We start from the raw sequence: 20,420 nt of genomic DNA on the forward strand, positions 1-20,420 counted from the left end.
TTAAAGGCATAATCCTAAATCTTATGTTCTTTCTACAGCTGTTTGGGGTTCATATCAAAATCCAGAGCTAATAGCGAGTTAAAGATGCTGGAATGTATTTTACATATGTAGCTTTAAGGTTAGAAAAGCTCAGTGTGGATGGATTTAATAAAATGACTGCAATAGTCAGTTTGAAAGGTTTGCTGCAAGGATACTAAAGATTTCCAACATACTGTGCTAGAAAAATCCCCCCGAAACATAAATGACCATAAATCTGAGATGGAAACTCTATACCATTTACTGGTAGCTGTTTTTATTTAAAGTTTAAGCAAACAAGGCTATCATGTTATTAAAGTAATACAGTTGGTGTAAATGCTTTCAGAAAGATAACTGAGGCTGGTAAAAGATAGGATTCTAGCCCTTGTTAAAAGGGAAAACTTCTGAAAGTATTTATTTGATATAAATAAACTAATGACAAAGTAACAAATGAATACTGACTAGTAGACAGTAAACATCATCTTCCCTTTGTTTGTTTTGGTAAATTAACATGATCTAAAGTTTAATTAAATAGCAGTTTACCATTCGTTAACAATATTCATACTTATAAAGTGTTACCATGAGTCAACGTCATGAGTAAACTTTGAAGCATGTCATAATCTCACACAGAAACATAAGCAACCTGATTGGCTTTTCACACAATAACGAGCTGGTTTAACAGCATTTCAGATTTTTTAATATAAGATGCTTTAAAAGCTTTTATATTTTTTTCTTTACTGATTTTATATTTGCTCCCCTTCAATTAAATGCAGGAGAGAATTTTTGGGGACTACTAACACTGTAGACACTACTCATGCTCCTGAATTTCAAGACCACAACCTGTTGCGTCCTGTTCCTTCATCAAATCTAAGGACAATGAAAGGTCTTGGTAACAGACATTATACGCTCACTGCAAGCTTATGTGCTTAACAGCTAGAATACTAGGACAGGAATCAACAATAACAACCCTGGCATATTCATTGCCTTTGGCAAAGTCACGACTGAAAAGATTTTTATTCGTTACAGGCGAATGTTTTTATGTTTGTATGCTGAAGGACAGGGACGTGTTGCCTTTGGTGCCATTCTTAGATATTGTGTATTTTATGAAAATACAATCTAGAAGCAGAAGACGGGTACTTTCTAACAGAAAAAAATGTCCTTTGCACTTATTACTTGATCAATGAAATAGTCAAGTCAATAAACTTTTAACACGAAAGGAAACAGGGATTCAGAAGAAACGGGAACTGCATATGAAAAAAAGATGAAATTACATGGTACTTTTCTAGCAGTAAAACTAGTAGCTCTGGCAGCCACGTAGACATGGCTGCCAGAGCTAATGTTTTTTTTAAACTTACTTTAAATTTTCCTGGAATTAAATACAAATGATCCTTTTTTAAAAACAAGTTTTAAACACCATAGTATTCATTTCTGTCGAGATTACTATTCGTCAAAAAAGCTATGAATGTCAGTCCAGGCGTAAAATATTTTGTTCTAATAGATCAAACAGAGTTTACATGAAATACAAACAGAAATTCCAGTGTAGCTTATTTGATTTTAAATGGTTGGCCTAAAGGTATCCTTTGGTGAAATTAGAATACGATCTACTTTTGACAACTTGTAGTGAAAATGAAAAGGTCCAACTGGAGGGAATTGTCTGTAATTAGACAAAAAACTATGTGCTGCCCTAAAGCATGAGAAACCAATTATGTTGCAGGTAGTGAAAATACACAGACGGCTTCACTCAACCATTCTTTGAGAAGTGATTCATCAATTTCAAACCAAGTAAAAGCAGACATGGTGTCAGATATAACTAAAAAACCTGACAGGGTATCATGTTTGAAATGCAGTTGCTGTGACGAAAACAAGGAGCGGTAGAAGCAGATTTTACTTGCATACCAACAACAAATACTTTTTTGTTTTTGTTGTAAATGACAGACATTAACTAAATGGGTTTTGTATGCATCTTTTTTTTTTTAACTTTATGTATCTCACTTGTCTTGCTGATGGGTGAACTTTCATGCAGTGAAGAACGTTAACAATTAAGTAACCAAGTAAGTAAGCAAGCAACTGAACAGGAAGCATTTCTCATTAGAGCTTGCTGAGAGGCGTCCCTTTGCTTTTCTTATGCAAATGATAAATCATTTTCTGATGCTGTACATGGTTATTATCCTCTGCAGCAGAAAATACAGTAAAATGTTCATTGTTGAGGTATAACAGCTTCTGATAGCTTTTATGCTGACGTGCAAGAATAACACTGGTAAATGCACAGCTTTAACCTCTTTAGGAGGATTCAAAAAGTGGCCATGTAGTTTCTTTATTTTATCGTACTGCATTCTAAAGGATTGCATACAAACAAAGACAACCTGAATAATGGCTTGGTTCAGCTGGAAGACGTTTATAAGTGTAAAGCAACTGAACACAGAAAAGTAAAGAGACTGATGGATGGACTGATTGTTGCCAAAATTTGCACAAATTCCACTTTGATTTGATTCTCAACTACTTTCAGAACATTTTCACAAAAGATGTACACATGCCATTCTTCTAAAACTAGGCTGTACTGCAATAGATCTGAAAATAATTCCCTTTTAAAAATAGGTTTGTTGTTTAAATCAACACTGTTTCTGCTTTGATATAAGAACGCCTCATAACATCCACAAAATAAAACATCAGAAAGTCACTCTAAAGAATTCCAAAATTCTTCAGTCATCGGCATTCTAAGTAATGCTATTTTCCCTCTTGGCAGCTCTTGGCGGCACTGAAAATATTATAAATAAATAAATAAATAAAATCCCCACTAGCTTGCCTGCATGTCTCATACATCTTCAGTCATGCGGAAGGCCGTCCGTCAGTTTTACTGCACATCGGCTTCCTCTAAACGCAGCATCGATGACTGATGGCCCTAAGTGCAACTAGATAACTACGGCTGGGGATGATAAAAATGTGAAAACACACATCCTAGACAGGAAATTGGCCATTTTGGAGCAATTGGCACAGAGGAGCTGAAGCGATGGCACTTCCTTCAATGCTCCTCCCTTGAAAAGCGTAGATGTCTAGTCATCCGCAGGGAGATAGTTACAGTCCACTAGACATATTACTGAGGTACACAAACCTAATAGATCGTAGTTTTTACTCCTTATCCCTTTCTTCTATTTCTTGCTGTAACAAGGTCAAGATCGCATGAGCCTGTCATGAAAAAAAAATGTGGTCAATATGCTGGCAATGTGCAGTAAAAAGAGTCAATTGAAACAAGCAAGATAAAGGTAGCTTAATGTGTGTTAAAGTCATGAAAAGTCATGAAATGAAACAACAGATAGATGAAAGTAAGGCAGTGAGGAAAAAAGTGATGGCCTATGGAAATGGATCACTGGAGATTAGTGAGTAGAGTTACACAAGAGGTACACAAGTGTATACAGTTATGATGCGGCTCACAGAGAGTGTCTTGAATCTGTGAATATCTGTTTCATGTTTTTTATATATTTTAGATACTTTTCTTATCGTCCTTTCTCTTCAAGGCACAGCTGAAAGTAAATTAAACTAAACCATATTGATTGTCAGTAATTGTAATGGCACAGCTGTTCTGCAGGAGTAATACGCATATTTTAAAAGTCAGCAGTTTTAAGTCGTTCCCCTTTGGATGCCTTAAAGAGTTTGAGTTGTTGTCAAATTATGACTTTATGGGGGAAAGAGGTAGCCTCTCTTGACTTCACCTCTAGGAAGTGAAGTCAGAGTGAATGAACTGTATACCAGACAGTATCAGGCAAAAACATTTTTTCCCTAAGCCAAAACAAACTAAGCTGGACTTGGTTTAATGTTTAATGTCTTATATGTCTGGTATCAACAACAAACATTTCCTCTTTCCTTTCCTCTTTTGACTCAGATACATTTCATAAAATGAATGTTTTATTAACAGAAAATTAACATCCAGTCATTAATTACATTGTAGACACCTAAATGTAAATGCGAGAACAATTTAGTTTTATAGAGAAGTACACTAATGAGTAGAACATAGGGTTCCATCAGGATAACTTTCTTACTGAGTGCTTTATAAGTTTATTGTTACTGACCAGCTATAACATAGTATTTAGTTTCTGGTGTTTAAGGGAGGCAACATGCAGTGAAAGTGACTTTGCAGGAGTCCCAGCAAAAACAAGGCAAACTATGTTTTAGTACACTACTTAACTTATATTGTTTCTGTGAAATAGAAAGCACAACTTAAATGTGGGGGCTTTGCTACAACATACAGTAAACACTTACATGCAGAGTATGGTAAAGTGTATCCTGCGTCCCAGAAATGATCTGTCTACAGTATCTACACAATTATTTTGCAACAGAAGAGTGGGCAGTGTTGTCTGGTTTATTCTATTAAGAAATCTGTGAACCTTTTAAATGAAAGTATGTGAGCAAGTATAGCAGTAATGTAGCAGTAACTATAAACTAAATATTCACTGACATGAAATTTTAGTTCTTAGCTACCAACAATTAAACCAGCAAAATTTCGGCAACTAAAAAAATTGTGTGTTTACTGGAAAAAAAAGGTAAGTGTTATTTAAGACAATCCACGACAATAAGAGCCGTACCCAACAATAACAGGGACTGCAAGACAAACCTTTCAAAAAACAAGTTTGAATTAAAAAAAAATCACTAGTGTTTAAAAAAACACGCATTTTTTTGAGAGATCTGTAAAGTGAATCAAGAAGCTGTGATGTATTAACACTAATTAAGCCAATGAGATAAAGAGATCAGCTATTTCAATGCTCAAAGCGTCTCTTCTGATTGCTATGCGGTGAGACGTCTTTGCCAACTACCTATTTATATTATCCTCGCACATTTCAAATGTCAAGTTTTTTTATTCCTAATTTGATTTACTCTGTAAATTGTTGGCTGGTTTAAAAGGTATCAGAGAAGGTCCGCAGATGCAGTGCTTTTTATAATGCTGAAGTTAAGAGATGATCTCACCGCAAAGTCAGATTCTTTATTCTGTGTGACGATCAGCGTGAGTTTTTAATAATTCTGGGAGTGCAATAATACTCACGGGCAGTAATTGCTGGCCTGCTGATTCCAAAGAGCCGCTGGATCTGCTTACTGTGCAGAAGGTGGGAGGCTGAAGGTGTGAGATGAGCAACGTCTCCCCTTAATCCACATACCCTCACAGCATTCCCTCTTCAGTTGATCAGCCACCTGCATGAAGCAACCAACACAAGAATCCTTACTGCAAAGCATATAAATTATGTGTTAAATGTGATGTTCTTTAAAACATAAACCAAACTTAATGTCATTAGTTGGCCGTGGAAACAAGCTGTGAATTCAATGCTGACATTATTCCTTTGAAACCAAACACATCCTACAGACATGAAAGACCATTATTATTTATCTGGAGTTGTGTTTCTGGCCACTTGATGAATTTCAAAACACAAAGTCCAATATTTCTGCTTTTGTTTAACTCTGTTTTCACCACCACCAGCTCCTGAGGGAAATATCTGTCTCATCAGCCGCTCCTCGCACCACTATATTTAACAGCTAACTGCATCTGTCTGTTGTTTCCGGCTAGGCAGATATAGCATATAGTGTGCCAATAAAGGCTGTTCGCTTAAAGTAACATCTTGTTATTGCTGGGAGCTGTGGGAGTTAACCAGAACTTTAAAGTTGTGGACCAACAAAACCAACGTAATTAAATAATAAAACTGAAACGCACCGCAGAAATAAGTTGAACTCTCGAGTTGGGTCATAATCCTCTGTTCCTTCCACATTACAGAGAGCGATTTTTCAAATACACATATAATCAGTCACATAATCCATTGTTAGTATAAGAAATAGAGATTACAAAATTAAAAAGATATCCTTATATCATCCTTAAAATGAGTGGTTTTTTTAAATGTACCTAAGGCTCAATTAACTATAAATAATAAATGGCAGATTAAGAAATGAAAAACTAAACAGTGATTATCAGTGATGTCTACCAGTGACTTCACACTGAAAATGCTCTTTCCTAAAGAGTACAACAGTATTTCAGTTTTGCTTTTGGATTTCACATCAGAACATCCTGCCAGTAATAACCACATGCTCCATTTCCCTCTCTGTGGGTGAGAGACGATCAGACTTTGGAAATACCAGAGATTTTGAGTATTTCAGAGGTAATGGATACCAAAGTTAATTTGTTCCTTCATTATATGAAATAAATAATAGGAGATTAAATTATTGGTGGTGAAATTATTAACATCCACGGTATCAGTAACTGATTTGATTTTGAATAAGAACATTTTACCGCTGAAACTCGTAAGATCAACCTGTGACATATTTGGTCCAAAAAACATGAAAGCATTACGTACAAAAATCTGAAAATATACAAAAAACCCACTAAGATATGTTTGCATCTGCAAATGACTTGGCAAACATTTGATCTTCCACATTCCACAAACGATCTAATGCATTAAAATCAGAAGGGATGTAACTTCCCTTTGATTTTCTGGCTGGGAAAAGTCAGACCTTGAATCCAAAGCAAAGTGTTCTGGTCCAAAGCATCTGTGCTGGTGTAATTTGTCTGCAGAGTTGTTGGCAGTAACAGAGACACCTTGTTCTTCCTCTGCAAGATGTTCTACATTTCATCTGCCTCATTACTCGCAAAACAATTAATTTCAATGCATAAAATTTGGTTTCAGATTATTTACTAGCACCTGTGTTACAGTGAAAATGTTGCATAATAATATAGTTCAGAACTTTGCAGAAGACTGCAAAGTTACTTGATTATTTCATGTGTTCTGTACACTGCAGTATTCACACACTTCATGTAATTGTATGGGAATGATAAAAACAACAACAACAACAAAAATATACAGCAGCCTTTGATTAATGAGCTATTGACTGATATGGATATAGAATTATAAAGCACACTGCAGTAATAATTATCAGGCGTTGTACTGGTTGGGTGCGTTGGGTGGCAAAGGGAGCAGAGTCCTTTCGTGTCCTGATCCCCAGCTATCGAGCCTGGCAACTGGGACATGAATGTAACCTCTCTGGTGGTAGTGCGTAAAGTTGAAAGATTCTGGTTAGATATAGTCAGGCTCACCTCAACACACAGCATGCCAAGCCAAGCTCTGGAGGGACTGGACTCTATCCTTGTATCCCATTGGCTTGCTGCCTGTATAGTGGAGTTTTCACTAGTGGACAAGAGAGTTGTTTTTCAGCGTATTCGGGCCCAGAAACAGGTTCTGACTGTCATTTGTTTTTATGTACCAAACAACAGTTCAGAGTACCCAGCCCTCTTGGAGTTGCTGGTGGGATGTTAGAGGGTGCTCCATCTGGTGACTCCGTTGTCCTACTGGGAGACTTCAATGGGCAACAACAGTGAGACCAGGAGGGGCATGATTGAGAGGAACAGACAGTTGTTCTGTTATAAGACTTCTGTGAGAATCACAGTTTTGTCAAAGGCTGGCTGGGCTCTCCCTTAGAGATAGGGTGAGGAGTTCAGACATCCGAGAGATGCTCAGATTATAGCTGCTACTCCTCCACATCGAAAGGAGCCAATTGGTTTATGATAAATAAACTGGTTCTTATACAGTGCTTTTCTACTCTCCCAGAGTACTCTATACAACATGCCACCACACCCATTCTCACAAGCACTTTCTCTATACTGAGTGCTTTTTTAACTACATTTACACTCCAATGGATGCATCGGACAGCGATTAGGGGTTAGTATCTTGCCCAAGGATACTTGACATGCAGACTGGAGGAGCCAGGGGTCGAACCACCAACCTTCCAATCAGTAGGTGACCTCAGCTACCTCCTGAGCTACAGCCACCCCAGATGTTCCACCAATGTGCTCCTGGGAGGAGGCCCTGGGGTAGACCCAGGACACCCTGGAGGGATTACATCTCTTGGCTGGCCTAAGAACATCTCAGTTTTCCCTCAGATAAGCTGGAAGAGGTGGCTGAGGACAGAAGGGTCTGGGCTTTTCTGCTTAGACTGCTGTCCCCGCGAATGGATAAGCAGAAGAAAATGCATGGATGGATTGGCAGATCTATGGACAATTATATTTATGACTTAGTTTGAGCTGATATTGTCATTAATAAAACAATTTTAATTGATTGGGGCAATTCTGATGACATCAAACAAATATATAAGCATGAAGCTATCCATGATGAGAAGAAACAAAACTGTGCAACATCGTGTGAGATATGATATTCTCCCTAAAGAATCCTTTGAGTGGTAAAACCTTAATGGCATTATTTGCTGAAGAAACATCTCATGCTTGGTTTCCCACTGATAGTGGGAAGTCATTTCCACATGAAAATTGCTGCTGGGTATTTTAAGAGTGAAGCAAGCTTGATAAGAGAATTAATCCATTGTTTTCCCACACTGAAAATGGTCAGTTTTGTCAGGGAAATATACATTCCTACCACTTGTTTACATTTACAGAAATCACACAAACCAGTACCAACATCACACAAAAGTAGCAACTTATATGTTGTCTGTCAAATATAGTTGAGAGTCCAAAGCAACATTAACAATTAACTAACATATTCTTACATCAGGGGGAAATAACAGAAATCACAAACTAACCTGAAAATCCCAATCGTCACGTCAAAATTGTTGGGATAATAACAGCTAAAAGTCAGAACACATGAATTACTGCAGCAGGAATTTAACCCCAGACATAAACCAGGCTATTGGGGAGAGAGATGATGAGTCATTGATAAACACCATCTGCACAGCATTTAACATTTAAACATTTAAAATGGAGAGTGGGAAACTAAATGAAATTAAGAAGTAGGGCATGACAGACGTCAGAGTTCTTGTGTAACTCTTTTCAGCAGGATTGACAGAATGGGAATTTTTTAAAGTTAAGAGTGTATGACGATATAATACATAAATGTATACAGTGAATTACAAATCAGCATAACAACATAGGTTTGGGAAGAAAAAAAACAAATGCTTTTCTCAGTTTTCATCATGTGCTAGTATGATTTTACAAATCAACTCCATTCTGTCTTTGCTACTGATACCTAGAGACTTTCACTTTTTCCCATGTGTCAGTGACAAGATTAGACTGTTTCCCAATGTGCACATAGATGACTGATTCCATGGGGCTGGTCATGTCGCTTTTGCACTCCTTCCCCCCATCCCAAGGCAGAAAACATTTCTATTTTCAACAGGATTAGTTCTCACCACAAGCCACCTGTCAGGCAAAAGTATCACCTGTGTGGTACACACACCCCAGGCATCCAGCAGAACATATCAGGGCCTCAGTGACTAACAGGTATCCTGGGGAGTTTACCTTACAGTGGCATGCACAGTGGGTAAAACAGTTCTGACCTCTATCCAACATCTTTCAACTGTCCCTGTCTAAAACTTTATTCCCGTGGGCTTTCCGAGTCCTTTCTCTCATACTGTAAATAAATCTGTGGCTTGTTCAGGAAAGCAGAGACACTTCCTCGGCAGAGGCAACAAACAGCACAACTTCCATTAACTTTAAAGGATGAGCAGATTAATAACCTATGCAAATAAATTGTAGACTCATCTGTTAGGAACAAAAGTATATAAATACACAAATAAAGTAACATACTAAGATGACTTCTGTATAGTGCTGACTGGGTCAATGGACATGAAGTGTTGTCTTTCATAACAATTAAGAGCTTAGACAGTGGCTTTGACCTGTAACAGAAAGACGCAAACATAAGACACCAGACACAAACTGCTTGTGCTAACTAAGTATTTTGGTGAGCTTCAGGGGAAACTTTGATAAATCTGAACAACGGGCATGGATACAGTTACTAATGTTGTTTTGTTTTATTGAGCAGGACTACCTGTCAGCATGTAATTTGTATTTACTGTGAGTGACTTTGGTTTCGTTCATGTGCTTCAAGTTTTTAGTAGAAATGTTGTATTTTCTTCCTTGCCAAGGCAAAGAGTTGCAAAACATGGCATCATCCGTTTTTAATTCTTCTTTTAATTTGCCTAATAGAACCAGCAGGTTTACATCACCACTTTTTGATACACGTTTAATATCATCCTTCAAATGTTCTTGCAACATAATTGAATCCATAGAGGAGTCATTATTTGTTTTTTCTCCTACCAGGCTGTGAAAGCCACATTTGAAACATCCCACATTTCTTAACACATCAGTGATTTGTGCTTAAACAATTTAATGGAAATATTAAACAAGAAAATGTTTCTTCTTGAGGATAACAACGGGGAAGTTGGTCAAAAAGGATTACTTTGGATAAGGAAAGACTTTTTTTAGCAGTACCGTGTGGTTGGAAACATAGGCTGATATTAAATAATCACGTGCAATAAAAAATCTCTGTAGCTATCTAATAAGCTAAATAAATAAAAAAGGGGGGGACAAACATCCTCATGGTAAAGGGGCATGATGCCTCCTCCCATTTTATTGTGTATAATTTGCCTGACAGGATTAGCTGTTTTTACTGTTTAAGCTAAACTAAGCTGACACATTTGCACAGTGAGTTAACATTAAACAGATATCACAGGGTAATCAATAATCTCATCAAGTATTGGAGAAGGAAGGAAACAAGTCTGTTTGCAGAATTTTCAAAGTTTTCCTTTAATTGTCATTCCTTGTTTGTCTCTACTAAACAGCACAATATTAAAAATTGATCAGAGCATAGCATTTGTGGAAAGAGACCTACAAAGCTTTTGCAGAAATCCCACATTTTTACTCTCTCCAGGATTACAAAATAAGTAAAATCAAATCACCACTGCACTGGATAATGAAGATGAGCATTTCTGAGTTTAAATTTAATTCATAAATTTATGTGTGTATGCTTCATATTATTACTGTTATTATTATTTATTACCATTATTATTTTTGCAGCAGCTACAGAAACAGGTAGAAAAAGCTGAAAGCCACAGCTCATGTGAGCCACCACTTAAATATGTCCAGTAGCTTAGGTTTTTAAAGTAATTAAACCTTGGCAGTGTGAATTTTGACCTTTTATTTTTATTCAACCAGCTGTTCCCCACTGCAGTGAAAGTATGCAGAGTGTTGTTCAATAAACAAAAGAACTGAAACAGTAGTGACAAAGTAACAAAGTATTACAGTTGTTTTTCCACATTCAACTTTACTATGGACTATAAAGTAACTGCGTAATGCAGAGAAAAATCTGTAATTTCCCAGTAAACAGGTGTAGTTACACAAGTTCTGGTCATTTAAATTTATAACCATGACATGATCTCATTCACTGGATTCGAGAGTCAACTCTCACAAGTGTTCTGAGTGCTACACAACACTCACTTCACAGCACTCAGCACACCTGGTGTGGATCTAACTTTGGCATTAGACATCTCTGTGTCAGAGAACTAATTAATTGTATGATGCTGTCTCTTTTTAGATCACCTTTTCCACTATCCCCGGCTTTCAGTGAAACTTCCAGCAATTCAGTCGTCTGGATAATTACTTAGAAAAATTCACCCTGATATGTGAAGACAAATGGCACAGAACCTTAGCTGTACCGTAAGTGCAAGATTGAGATCCAAATCAATACCCACTTGTGTATTTAGTGTCCTGAAGGATATCTTATGTATGTAGTCCATGTTCAATATTTGTGTGTGCACAGTGCTGGATGCAAACATATTCTTTGGCACCAGTATTGTCAAGCGGGTCATGCAAGCCCATTGAACTTAAGATCTTAACTAAATAAAACAATAATAGCACAAGCTTTGGAGTGCCCCAACCTGTTTGGCTTGGTTCCAGTAGTCATTTACCCATTTTATTTGGCTTGTTGAGCTGGGTCTGTAAGCTGATGATCAAACTCCGGTGTCAGCTACATAGCCACACCAAAACTGTCTGAAAAGGGGGGAATCTCTTTGTGTCACCTCATTTTCCTCTATCAGTCAATAAGCGGATGATTGTGCTGTGGCTTGTTCTACTTTTGGCAAGAAAAACAATGGGTTTAACACATGCACCTTGCTTCACCACAAAATAGTACTTCAGCTAGTAATGAAAACATCCAGTTACACTTTTGATTATGTAATTCTCAGAATCGCTTCATTTATTTATTTATGAGCTCTTCCAACTCCCAGAAATAACCAGATAAACACATAAACAATAAGATGCTGATGAGTCTGATTTCCATTTGCATGATGCCCTGCCAGTCACCAAAACTGTATTCAGTGAATTACTAGTCTGTCCATGTGGGGAAAAAAATGTTAATACTCAAGGAAATACTGTGACAAGATTTGACTTTCTACTATCAGCCCCATGTCTCCTCTAACAATAAGAGAGCTTTATGTAGCAGCAGTGCAGTGCAAAATCACAATCCAAATAACCACATTCAACCTACCACAAGGCAGTGAAAAACCTTTTGACATGTAAAAGCCATTAAGGTCTCCCTGAGGCTTTGTTTTCATGGTTTACGATTCCTGCCTCCCTGCCTCCACCCCTATTCCCCTTAAACCTCCAAAAGTAGTGTGGAATAGCTGCAGTGACTTCATTTAAAAATACAATTCAATCAAGATAATCAGAGAAATTTAGCAAAGTTTGGGTTGGCTGGTTTTAAGTTTGTGTCACTGAGCAAAAAGATGCTGCAAATGCTGGTCGTCTTGTTATTGCCATCTGCATTTAGTGGCAGGAGTTTAACTGAGACAGATGAGAGGGGTGTCCAGGGAGCATGGCAGGTCCACTCTAATTAATGGATAAGTAATTTATCAATTACCCATTTATGAGGGGCAATTAACAACATTTCACCTAATCTAATCTTAATTGTGGTCTTGTTTAGTTTAAATGTGGTTTGTACCTTTGCTGGTTTTATTGAGCTACAACTGTGAAAGGTCTAGTGGTGCTTAAATATATACTTCAGTATGTTTTGGTCATTTCAGCGCACAATGAGAAAACCGAGCTCTGTCACGATTCACCATTTTTACTGCTCTATGACAATTTATAGGTAATCCATCATATAATTTGCCTCACACATGCAAATTAATCTTTGGTGGATAATTATAATATCATTAAGGAGCAGTGTATCCCTGAAAATGATGCCTAAATGATTTCATGAATCATTCCATCTGAGGTGAAAATAGAAGCCATCGCCTGACACCAAAGGAAAGTTCAGCTTTGTTAATTTAGTCACATAATACATTAGCACAGAGATTTCTTGGGTCATGAAGCATTATGCTAAATTGCCTCGAGATGTTATGTTCCATATGGTCTATACTGGGCACCAAATTTTACAATAACAAAGTTAAAATTCATGCTCAGCGAGTGGAACCTGTTCAAGTAAAACTTTACTACCTTTCAGTCTCACTAGGTGAGTTTTATGCATATAACTTTTGTTTACTGTTTACATTGTAAACAATGTACCTCCTTTATTTTTAATTAAATCGTTTGAATATTTTGAAAAGACAAATTCTTAGCTGTATTTTGACTTCATTACTTGCCCAATAAATTATACAGACTCTCTAGCCCTCCTGCCATCCTTTAAAAAACTCACACCCATCACCCTAGGGACCATTCTCAGCCACGCCATAAAAAGACCATATATCCATATCTTATTCCACTTTAAATTAGCCAACCTTGTAAAACTACTTCTCCCTGAAATATTCATGTAAAGTTTTAATTATATTTTCGTTGTTTTAACCCTTCAAATCCCAGTGTTATTACATGAGCGCCCTGTGTTATAAGCCCCAAAAACCAAAAAACGAAACTAAATATTTCCACAAAAAACCAGTTGAAGTAATATGTGATTGTCATTATAAGTAGGCCTTTAGATGGACCAAAGATTGGCACCAACATACATTTTGACCTGCCATTATTTTTTTGCATTTTTTTTGCAATTTAAAAATTAAAACTTCAAGGCCCTGAGTCTTCATTGACATCCAAGAAAAGAAGAAAAAATAAAATCATATGATGATAATTTGGGGTTGAAAAATAGCATTTATAATGGAAGTCAATGGGCAGAAAATGGTCCCCAGGGTGATGGGTGTGGGGATTTCTGCTGCTCAGCCATTTTAGGCTGATTTAAGGAATTCACACTGGAATATTAACATTGACAGGTAAAAACTATCCTGTGGCAAGTTTGGTTATATTCCACTGAACACAGTGGAAATGGCAGCCATTTAACACATAGCAGTGGCACAAAAAGGTCCCAAGAAGGCAGGAAGGCTAGGCTATCCAAATGTACCCCGCGTCTTTCTACTTATGAAAGCAATGGCTCTAAGTGAATGAGTCACTCTCAATGAAGTTTCCAAATATGACGAATTTTTCAGATAACTTTATTTTGGAATTTAAAACTCATCCACAGTGATTATGCATAAAGATAGCCTCCTACCTGTAGCACTTCACACAGTCATACCATTAGATATTTGATCTCAGTCTTTCAGGCAGTTGCAAGGTTCTTTTTATTTAATTTATTTATTCTTTTTTGTTTTTCTAATAGGTTACTGTCATATAATAAAAGTCTGAAATATTGCCCTCATTTACTTTAATTGCAGTTTTTGGCTAGCATTTTTTCTGTGAAGTCACAAATATAATATTAAGAACTTTTCTAATGGGATTAGGTTGCTACACTTCTTAGTGTCTTTCAGACAGCTCTAGTGTTCTCTCAGCATAAACGAGCCAGTATCTCTTTGAAACATAAATTAATTTACCTTTGAATTACGTAAGACTGTTTACACTGTGTTGGACACGCTAGACTCTTTAGCAGCAGAGAACCACTATGAGAGCCGAATCAACAACAAAAGCAAAATGTTATTTTGTTATGCGTCTCACATGAGACTTTTGAGTAAGGGCAGCTGTCAGCTTTCACACCAGAATGAATCAAATAAATAGATAATTCTATTTATAAAATTAATCTAAAGAAAATACAGTAGATTAACACTCTACATACAGGACTTATTTCTCTGAGACTGACTTTGACAGCTATCAAGATGCTAAAGGAATGTGAGTTAAGGACAGCCTTTGGGAAAATTTACAACTTAGCAGATTGGCAGAACGTGATTGCACAATTAAAGTGCACGATTCATTAATGCGTATCCACTACGTGCATGTGCCCAGAATGTTTTTTTCTGATGGCTGTCTTGACAGGCACAGTTCATGTTGACCTGTGGGCCTGGAGTGCAGCCATGAATAATAATGATGATACCAGGAGACATACGAGGTCATTACTGCAGACTGTAGTCTGAATACTGAATATTGTAATTACCGGTGCTCTGAAATTGAAAATATAGATTACAGAAAGGCCAACAGAAAACAACCAAATTAATAATGGTAGTATTGGATTTGATATTATAGTGCAAATTTAATAATAAAACAAAACATACATCTGCAGTGTGCTTCTAGGAAAGTTTGACAAATGAAATAGATTTGATTCAGTTTTCATTGTACAGAGTGCATTTAGAGGCACACAGATTCTTTCCCTCTAAACAGAACAGCAAATATTACAAATGCACAGCAACCAATGCACTTTGCATTAAAACATGCAGTATATTTGCAAAGATGAGTTTTTGCACTTTTTGAACTCTAGAGCTTAAAAACATGTTGTGCAATTTTTTTTTCAAGTTCTTCAGCCTAAAAAAACACAGACTGATGATGTAGAAGTCTCAAAAACTCATAAAAACTGTATGTATCAAATATAATGCACTAGATGTTAAGACTGTGTCTGTGTCCTTGCATACATGTAGAAGATGGTCTCATGATTAATTTGCAGCATCATAACAGCTGTTTCTTCCATCATCACTGCAGAAAAAATAACCATGAAGGATGTTGTGTGTCCCCCGATGCCAGATGTTAATGTGACATTACACACAATCTTAGCTACACACAGGGCCTCACCTTGAACTATCCTGTCAGCTACATACACTACATTGATTTCTGCTGACTCAGGATCGTCAGTGATCACTCCATCACCAGTGTAGTATCTTGGACTAAATTCTCCTCACTCTACATCGATTACCAGGTTGGCTGATTAAACCATCATCATCGTTTAACAGTGATTTTAAGGTGATGCAAAGACACAAACATGAACTGTTATTATTCCCTTTATTTATGTTAGCACTGAATCCAGCTACACAGTTTACCATGTGGCACCACAGGCGAACTAGTCACATTTATAAACGGGGCATTTTATTTAGAAATGGACTGAGGAGTGGTCCTAGGAAACAGACAGGGGAGAAAAAAAAGAGGCAAATTCTAGCGCAACAGATGGTGTAAAACTACTTGAGATTTAGTGCATGACTAACAAAAAACTTCTGCCAAAAGCACTTGTGTTTATTTCATAAGCATAAATGAGATAAAGTGCAATGGAGTGGCATTTTAGGGTCTTGAGATTAATGGCTGATGTAAATTTGTTATTATGTAAGATGTTCAACTCCTGACTGTTTGGGGCTCAGAAGTACAAACAATCTGAATAATATGAATAGTAAGATAATAAGATGCTGACACATTTCCATGCTGTCTTTCTCGATGGCTGAAATACTGACTGAGTGTTTTCATCCTTGTTTTCAAATTGAGATGGGTAAGAAAAAACCTTATGATTGGCCAAAATAAAGTCGCTCTCTTGGACAAAATACAACAGAATTAATTATAGGAATGCAGCTGTTACTGCATATCTCAAAGTGGAAAAACTTGAGGGACAAATAGATTTACTTCTAAAACAATTGTTTATTGACACCAGTTCAAGGTCTTGATTGGGCTGGAGGCTATTCCAGCTGTCAATCCAGTGGATTCAAACCCAGGACCCTCTTGCTGTGAGACAGCAGTGCTAAGTGTTAGTATTTAATATATTCAAACACAGTTTTTAATAATAATCCATCCATCCATCCATCTTCATCCGCTTTATCCGAGGCCGGGTCTCGGGGGCAGCAGCCTAAGCAAAGAGGCCCAGACCTCCCTCTCCCCAGCCACCTCCTCCAGCTTATCCGGGGGAACACCAAGGCGTTCCCAGGCCAGCCGAGAGATATAATCTCTCCAGTGTGTCCTGGGTCTGCCCCGGGGCCTCCTCCCGGTGGGACATGCCTGGAACACCTCACCCAGGAGGCGCCCAGGGGGCATCCTTGTCAGATGCCCGAACCACCTCAACTGGCTCCTTTCGATGTGGAGCAGCAGCTGCTCTACTCTGAGCCCCTCCCGGATGGCCAAACTTCTCACCCTATCTCTAAGGGAGAGGCCAGCCACCCTTCGGAGGAAGTTCATTTCTGGCGCTTGTATCCGCGATCTCGTTCTTTCGGTCACTACCCACAGCTCGTGGCCATAGGTGAGGGTAGGGACGTAGATCGACCGGTAAATTGAGAGCTTCGCTTTTACACTCAGCTCCCTCTTCACCACGACGGACCGGTGCAGCGTCCGCATTACTGCAGCTGCAGCCCCAATCCGTCTGTCGATCTCCGGCTCCCTTCTCCCATCACTCGCGAACAAGACCCCGAGATACTTTTTAATAATAATGATTTCTTTATTTTTTGATGAGTGAGTTTTTTTTTCTTATTGTTTTGTTGAGTTCCACATTAAAATGCATTTTCTTTGCTAGTTGTCCATGTTTGGTCCATGCATTAAACAACTTAATTTTGAAGCCTGTCGCTTTATGTTAGCAGTTTTTTTTAGCTGAACATTATAAGACCTTTGTAACTATGTGGGGGGGATTTCCTATTAGATTTGTAGGAACTCATTAAACTGGGAGCAACAGAGACAATCCAACACTGATATTCAAGCCTGTGCTTCTACGTCAGTCTTTGAAACATTCACATATTGGTTGAGTTACAAAAACCAACATGAAATGAATGAATACAATCTCTTTAAATCTCAGATGAGTTGGACACAGAGGTCCTATAGGAAGCCAACCCCCACCCAACCCCTGCGCCCATCTCAATAGCCTTATCTGAGATGTGCAGCTGATGAACTTCTGAAAGACTCCAGGTTAAACCAATATGGATGAAGTGACAGAGAAATGGGGTGCTTGGTTCATTTCTCTCTCACTGACAGATAAGCACTGTCTGTCAGCTTGAGTGACGTATCAAAGAAGGGCAGCGTCTCCCATTGGGTGTGTGTGTGGGCTTGACTTCTAGATAGGCTTTCTTGGTCATTCTCTTGACTACTTTCTAATGTAAACAAGCCACACAGAAAGGCATGTCTGCTTTGTTTGCAGCCACAAGGTGTTTTTGTAATGCTGTCATATTTATAGTACAATAATACCGGAAACGAAAAGCAGACTTCAGCAAAAGAGGGCAGAGATAGTACGTAAGGTGCCAGAATGGCCAGCAGTGGGTAGTTCAGGATACATGTCTGGAATTATTGACTGCAATGAAAAACAAAGTACATGATGACTTTCCAGAAAGCTAATCAGTTTGAGGAAAAATTCAATTATTTTTCATTGAATTTTTATTCTACAGTCCACTGCATTCTGTTTGAGGCTCTCTCTCTCTCTCTCTCTCTCTCTCTCTCTCTCTCTCTCTCTCTCTCTCTCACTCACACACACACACACACACACACACACACGTAAAAGAAAACAAATGAAACAGTGGCGACGAGCAAAACAGCAGCCACTAACTGCTGCTTAACTAACTGAACAAACAAGAGCTTTGAGCACACCCTGAGTTATCAATATTAATCTTGGCCATCATTTAGACAAAAAAAAATGTTATCTGCAGAGGCCCGTTTACTTCAAGACATCACAAGTAAACATAAGCTTCTAAATACTGACCGGGGCAATGTCACACAGCAAGATCGAGTGAGAGTTTCACAACCAAGAGCAGCTCTTTCCTTTGATAGAGCAGCAGGCAGTCGGCCAAAAACACCCTTATCCGCAATTCACCACAGCTCAAATAAGGCTTCAATTATTTAGCCGGAGACCAACAAGGAATCTTAAGAAGACCTTGGGCAAATTTGACTTCTGACAAGGTTGTGCATTGAGTTTTGCCGACTTTTTGACAGATTTCTAAACACCTGATGCTTTTCCAAAAATGCGAGGAGTACATTTTGCTGCAGGGAGTCACATTAAACACACTCACATCACAATGCCAAGGAGGTTTGCCTGACAGAAGGTGACATTAAGTGTTTCAAACCTGCACTGACTTCCTGGTCTGTTGCTGTTTTACAATACATAACATTACAAACAGCACAACATAAAGATGTGAGGAAAGCAACTCATACCAAGAGCAACTGAGGGCTCACTGGGGCTTCATACATCAAAGGGTGGAAGTGCCAGGCTGCTGAAAATCACAGAAGCTGTTTTGCATTCACCTCTCCATCCTTCAAAAGCTGTACGGGTACCAGCCCGGCTGGAGAAGCCCCAGAAAAGTAATTGGAAATTCAGCCCCACACTTGGAGCCACCATTTATCAGACAACTGTACAGGAGTATTTTACCTAGATACTTTAGTGTTGACCTGATTGATGGTTTTTCATAAATTGTTTGTTACAGTTGTGTCTTGTGATGTGGTTGAGCAAGTAGCATGTATTCACATTTGGTCAGTCATCGCTTCCATTCAGCAGATGATGTTTGTTGTCTATGCTGTGGTTCTTGGCTAATTGAAAGCTGATCAGACTGTGACAAAAACACAGTCCTAAATGCTTCCAAACTTAAACTCTTTGTTTTGGCTGCTATCTTTACAGGTGGCCACAGTGGATCATCTGCCTCCATCTCACCCCATCCTCTATCACACCAACCCTTTGCATGCCCTCTTTCATGCCTCCTTTTTCTTTTTCTCCTGCCTGCCACCTCCATTGTCTAATTTGTATCCAGCCTATGCACAAGCCAATATGGTACAACCATAAACCAATTAAACACATCAGAGGCACCCCCCCCCCCCCCCCCCCCCCCCCCCCCCAATGAAGGAAGTAATTTCATCCCATGCAAGAACAACTGGAGTGAAATTTCCCCAGATCAGTCATACAACTTGAAAGCTAGAGAGCTGTTTGCATGGCAGGGATTTCTGCAAATGTATAATTCTTTGACCAAAGCAAGCTGGAGCAATAAGCACTGATCAGCTGTAAAACAGCCTTTAGATATCAGTTAATGAGCAGCTCTAAAAAATGTCACAAGCTTTGTTGTGTGATATTTTTAAAAAAAAAAATCACAGCTCAAAGTGAAACAGAAAATCCTGTTTTCTTTCTGTCTCCCTTACTTCCTATCTGTTTTCTGTTTACTGATACTGCTCATCCCATCTGTGAGCCATTATCATTAAAAATCAAAGAGTGACAACTTGATGGGATCCAGAGTTGAGAAATGACAGACCGGAAAGGAGAAAAGACTTTTTATCGTAAACACAGACTTCAAGGTGACAGGAGAGGTGTAACAAATGTGATTGATTGTGCTCAGACCTGATAGTCTGATAATACACAGTAGAGGCAACCCACCTGGATCAATAGTTCCAGTTGACTGAGGTTCAAATGTATTTTTCTGGGAAAGTAATATGCAATACATCAAATGTAATTGGTAATTAGTTCATATGCTAACTTACAGACATT

The 20,420-nt window shown here is 38.2% G+C and overlaps 1 protein-coding gene across 1 annotated transcript in view; it reads right to left on the minus strand.

Moving 5' to 3' along the window:
* Positions 1–20,420, minus strand: part of lingo1a (leucine rich repeat and Ig domain containing 1a) — a 135,478-nt gene that overhangs the window by 63,891 nt on the left and 51,167 nt on the right. Inside the window, exon 2 of the mRNA XM_004570283.4 lies at positions 5,048–5,193. The gene's annotated coding sequence lies outside the window, so the exon portion shown is untranslated. The remainder of the gene's footprint in view (positions 1–5,047; positions 5,194–20,420) is intronic.

Source organism: Maylandia zebra, linkage group LG7, assembly GCF_041146795.1.
Source record: "Maylandia zebra isolate NMK-2024a linkage group LG7, Mzebra_GT3a, whole genome shotgun sequence".
In the NCBI taxonomy this organism is placed as follows: Eukaryota; Metazoa; Chordata; class Actinopteri; order Cichliformes; family Cichlidae; genus Maylandia; species Maylandia zebra.